We start from the raw sequence: 6,000 nt of genomic DNA on the forward strand, positions 1-6,000 counted from the left end.
CTGTGGAACACCACTGGTCACCGACCTCCAGGCAGAATATGCTCCATCTACCACCACCCTCTGTCTTCTATGAGCGAGCCAATTCTGAATCCACACAGCCAGGTTTCCCTGGACCCCATGCCTCCTGACTTTCTGAATGAGCCTTCCATAAGGAACCTTATAAAGCACCTTACTGAAATCCATGTACACCACATCCACTGCTCTACCTTCACCAATGTGCTTTGTCACATCCTCAAAGAATTCAATCAGGCTTGTGAGGCATGACCTGCCCCTCACAAAGCTATGCTGACTGTCCCTAATCAGCCTTTGCTTCTCCAAATGCCCATAAATCCTGTCTCTAAGAATCTTCTCCAGTAATTTGCCCACCACTGAAGTAAGACTCACTAGTCTGTAATTCCCAGGGTTATCCCTACTCCCTTTCTTAAAGAGAGGAACAACATTTGCCACCCTCCAATCATCTGGCACTACTCCTGTGGCCAGTGAGGACACAAAGATCATCACCAAAGGCACAGCAATCTCTTCCCTCACCTCCCATAATAACTTTGGATATGTCCCATCCAGCCCCAGTGACTTATCTATCCTAATGTTTTTCAACAGTTCCAGCACATCCTCTTTCCTTACGTCGACAGCAGTAATATTTACAGAAACCTTTCCCAGTGAAAATCTACTGATGAATATTACTGCATGTTGATATCGGAACATCTCAAGTTTCTTAAAAATTCCAGCTGTCCCCCAGTCCCTTAACCAACAATCAACTTCAATACAGTATATCAATAATCCTATGAAAACAAGGAGAACAAATTAGAAATTCTTCAACATGTGATGTAAGGCTAAGGTGTAAGTTGTAACTTGTGTGCAGTAGAACAGGCTGAACAAGCAAAGTCACACATGAAGACCTTTGCTTTGTGACCATTACCAGTTTGGAGAGGGGAAATTGCAGAAAGAGCAACAGAGTGTGGGATGGTGAAGGGGAAGACCATAAGACCATAAGACATAGGAGCAGAATTAGGCCATTTGGGCCATCGAGTCTGCTCTGCCATTCGATCATAGCTGATGTATTATTCCCTTTCAACCCCATTCTCCTGCCTTCTCCCTGTAACCTTTGACTCTCTTACTCATCATCAACCTTGGCTTTAAATATACCCAATGACTTGGCCTCCACAGCTGTCTGTGGAAATGAATTCCACAGATTCACCACCCTCTGGCTAAAGAAATTACTCCTCATCTCTGTTCTAAAGGGGTGTCCTTTTATTCTGAGGCTGTGCCCTCTGTTCCTAGACTCTCTCACTACTGGAAATATCCTCTTCATGTCCACTCTATCCAGCCTATTCAATATTTGGTAGGTTTCAATGAGATCCCCCCTCATCCTTCTAAATTCCACTGAGTACAGGCCCAGAACCATCAAACGGTCCTTGTACATTAACCATGGGATTATTCTCATAAACCTCCTCTGCCAGCACATCCTTCCTTAGATATGGAGCCCAAAACTGCTCACAATACTCCAATTGTGGTCTGACCAACACCTTATAAAGCCTCAGCATTACATCCTTGCTTTTATGTTCTAGTCCTGGAAGAGTTGGGAGAAGGTCAGACTGCAAAATAAGATTGGCATGGGAAGCAGTTGAGAAGAACTCATGGAACTTAGGGCTGAGGGTCTGGAGAGGAGACCATGAAGCTGGGAGATGATTGGCAACGATGGAAGGGTAGAAAGTCAGAGGCAGGAATAACAAGCAGGAAATGGAGATGAACATCAGTTAAAGGGCCAGGGAGGAGATCAGGAAGTTGGATAAAACATCAGGTATACCAAGGAGGAGATTAGTGGTTGGCATTGCAAGAGATCCAGCAGAGAGTAGGTTATCATTACAGTGGGGCAAATAAATAAGGAATTTCCATGGGGATGATCAACACCATGGATGTGCCAGCAGCCGTCCAGGTAGAGGAAGCCCCTTTAAACCAACTCTAGAGCAGACAGCAAATTCTAGCTTCAGTGTTTGAGCCTCTCACCCTTCCTAAACCCTGCAACTATGTATGGCATGCCTCTTGATGGCATTACAAGTGCTTAGTGCACACCACAGAAACAGCCCCTCCGGCCCAACTTGTCCGTGCTGACCAAGTTGCCCATCTACGTTAATCCCATCTTCCTGAATTTGGCCCATATCCCTCCATACCCTTCCTATCCACGTACCTGTCCAAATGCTTTTTAATCATTGTAGTTGTACCTGCCTCTACTACCTCCTCTGGCAGCATGCACCTCAGATCTTTAAATATTTCCCCTCTCATCTTAAACCTATGTCCTCTAGCTTTAGACTCCCCTACCATTGGAAAAATACAGTGACTATCTACCCTATCTATGTCCCTCATAAACCTCTACACGGTCATCCCTCAGCCTCCTGTGCTCCAGTGAGAACAATCCCAACCTATCCAATCTCTCCTTGTCACTAAAGCCCTCCATTCCAGGCAACATCCTGATGAATCTCTTCTGCACTCTCTCTAGTGCTACCACATCCTTTCCATAGTGTGGTGACCATACTGCACATGATATTCCAAGTGTGGCATTATCAATGTCTTGTACAGCTGCAACATGATGTCTCATTTCTTGTACTCCATTCCCCTGCCTATGAAAGCAAGCAAGCTAAACGCCTTCTTCACTACCCTATCCACTTGTATTGCCATTTTCAAGGAGCTATCCCCAAGGTTCCTCCATGCATAAATACTTCCCTGCTGTTCACTGTAAATGTCTGGCTAGTATTGGACAATCCAAAATGCATTACCTCACACTTTATGGATTAAATCTAATTCCATCTGCCACTACTCTGCCCATCTGCCCAAACATGGACCCACTTTGCCAAAATACCTTGGATCCCCTGTGGTCTAACTTTCTGGATTAGTCAACTGTGCAGGACCTTGTCAAAAACCTTGCTAAAGTTCATGTATACCATGTCTACTGCCTTACCTTCATCAATTTTATGACCAGCCTCCTAAAAAGCTCAACCAGATTTGTGTGGCAGAATTTCCCATACACAACACCACGCTGACATCCCCTAGTCAGTCCCTGTCTCTCCAAGTTTGTTAGTGTGAAGCATTTGGATTCAATTTCTGAATGTGTGCTCAAGTTCAGTGAACAAATTTTGCATATAATTATCGGACGTTTTGCGTCGTGAGAAAGTTTCTGCGCCAATGAAATATGCTGTAATTCTGTTGGGGATTCGAGTACCTCATTGACATTTCCATTGTTCATGTGTTAATCCAGCTCGTAATATCCATATTTCCAGTGGATATTTTGCCATTCATTTTGAATATTATGTTCAAAGAGTCCCATAAAGTTTTATTATTGGGAGTGTGTGATTCACTTCTGACACACCAAAGTCTTTTCACCATTACAAGGCACGTATGGAATACTCTCCACTTGCCTGGATGAGTCAGCTCCAAAAGCAGTCAAGACATTCGACATCATTCAGGACAAAGCAGCCTATTGGATCCACCATGTTAAACATTAATTTCCTCCAACACTGGGACATATTGCTAAATGTGTATCATCTAAGGGTGGCCAGCGGTGCAGCTAATGGAGCTACTGCCTCACAGCTTCAGTGACCTTGTATTGGTTGAAAGGCTTTGGTATACCAGGGAAGAGATTAGTGGTTGGGATTGGGAGAAATCCAGTAGTGAGTAGGTGAGGGCTGAGGTTATATCACTGAGGGGCAAATGAATGAGGAAAATCAACACCTTGGTTGCACCAGCAACCAACACGAGAGCAGACAGCAAGTTCTAGCTAAGACATAGGTTTCACAGTCTTTTTACCAGGGTAGGAGAATCGAAAACCAGAGGGCATAGTTTTAAGGTTAGAGGTGAAAGGTTTAATAAAAACCTAAGAGGCAACTTTTTTCCACAGAGGGTGGTAGATGTATGAAACCAGCTGCCAGAGGAAGTGGTACATTAGGTACATTTAAGAACAGGTATATGGATGACAAAAGTTTAGATGGATATAGGCCAAATGCTGAGAAATGGGATTGGCTTGAATATACATCTTGGTCTGCATGGACAAGTATGGGCCGAAGGGTGTTTTTCCGTGCTGTACAACTCTATGACTCTATGACCTGCTTCAGTGTTTGAGGCTCTTAGCCTTCTTGCTGTCTGTGTGGAGTTTGCACATTTTCCCTGTGACCAAGTGGGTTTCCATCGGATGTTCTGGTTTCCTCCCACATCCCAAAGATGTGCCAGCTGGTGGGTTAACTGGCCACTGTAAATTGCCCCTTGTGTGTGGGTAGGTAGGGGAGTTGATGGCAATATGAGGAGAACAGGCTACAGGGAAATTAAGTGGGAGAATGGGATTTTCCATAAGCCTGCATAGGCTCAATGGGTAAAAATAATGAATTTCTATCTTCTAAAGAGCTGTGGAAATCTACACAAGGCACTGTAGTTACTTCTCTAAACCATTTTGACAATAGCTCCCCAAGCTGCAGTTTAAATTGCCAAGTAGAACCAGCAGTTACCCATAGAAACACTGTGGGTTCCCTTTCAGGTCACACACCATCTTGACTTAGAAGTAGATTGCCATGGATCCTGGAGCTCCTCACCCAACAACATTGTTCACCAGACGGATTGCAGCATAAAAGAAAGTGAATCACACTCAGCTTCTTGAGTTTAATTATGGATGGGCAATAAATGTTGGCCTTGCCAGTGGCAACAACACCCAAAAAATTAGTAAAGAAAACCCAGACACAGATCCATTCATCAGACGTCACGTTAGTGTTAAGGAGTAGGAACTCACGCTGATTTATTCTCCCTCTATCCCAAGGATACCCAAAATCAGTCTCAATACCTCAGCAGTAATCTAGGCTAAGGCTAGGGATCTGAGTTGCTCAGAATGGCTTGAGGTTCTTGGGTTTCACTGGTTTTATTCCGCAGATATTAATTTATTATTTATGTTCAAACATTTTTTGCGAAATGTCAATATTTCATTCAGTTACCAGATGGACTCGTTCTCTGTGTCAGTTGTTCCTGACATCACTGTCTGGGAAAGATTACCTTGACCCGTCTTTTCATTTGTTTTTCTTCATCAGGTTATGCTGCAGTACAGGTCTACGGAAGAAACATTAGAGGAGACCTTATCAAAGGAACATTGACTGAAAGTAAGATGCTGCCACAGTGACATTGAAAGCAAACATCGCAGAAACAGTATTAATTTAAAAGCTCCTGTTACATTGACTTCACTTAAAGATAAATTAAATCAACTCACAGGATCACCACTGTCAGCATGCTTAAGTGCATGGGAAAGTAAGCTCAGTAAAGAATAATGTACAACAGACTGGTAGCTTGTACATTCACTGCCACTCACCATCACTTAGCTGGTCAGGAATGAGTTTGTTGTTTCTGTTGAGATGTGGTGAAGGACTTTTCTGTCCAATATTCCTTCTTTTGTCAGCTTTATGTCAGAGCAGAGAAAGATCCAGGCCAATGTCAAATAGAACACAAGAACATAAGGATAGCAGGCAGGAGTAGGCCATTCAGCCCCTCAAGCCTTATCTATCATGCAAACGATCATGGCTGATCTGTTACCTCAGTTCTGCTTTCCTGCACTTACCACACATCCCTCAATTCCACTAATATCAAAACACTATCAATCTCTGGCTTGAGTATAATCAGCAATGGAGCCTCCACTGCCACCTTGGGTAGAAAATTCTAAAGGTCTTTGACTCTCTAGGTGAAGACATTTCTTTTTATTTCTGTCCTGAAAGGCCAGCCTCTTATTTTGCGACTGTGACCCTTGCCGCTAGACACTTGCCTGTGATACTTGCCTCTCGGTCATATTGTGGAGGGGCTGGGGTCAGGATGTGGGTGTCTAGTTGGGTGGTGAGCCTAAGGAGAATAGTCAAGCTAGAAATAATGTAAGGGAATCTACCCGAGTCTGTTCCAGCACAGAGACATGCATGGCTACTGAGGCAGCAGTTCAATGGAAGCATGATTGTCCCAAGGCTGTTCAGCAATGGCTGCTTCTTGGAA

The 6,000-nt window shown here is 43.8% G+C and overlaps 1 long non-coding RNA gene across 1 annotated transcript in view; it reads left to right on the forward strand.

Moving 5' to 3' along the window:
* The window catches only part of LOC127578957 (uncharacterized), a 72,728-nt gene extending 67,621 nt beyond the window's left edge, over positions 1-5,107 (forward strand). Inside the window, exon 3 of the long non-coding RNA XR_007957604.1 lies at positions 5,061-5,107. This is a non-coding gene — a long non-coding RNA (uncharacterized LOC127578957). The remainder of the gene's footprint in view (positions 1-5,060) is intronic.
* Positions 5,108-6,000: the final 893 nt, after the last annotated feature.

The sequence above is a fragment of the Pristis pectinata genome, chromosome 16 (genome assembly GCF_009764475.1).
Source record: "Pristis pectinata isolate sPriPec2 chromosome 16, sPriPec2.1.pri, whole genome shotgun sequence".
Classification (NCBI taxonomy): domain Eukaryota; kingdom Metazoa; phylum Chordata; class Chondrichthyes; order Rhinopristiformes; family Pristidae; genus Pristis; species Pristis pectinata.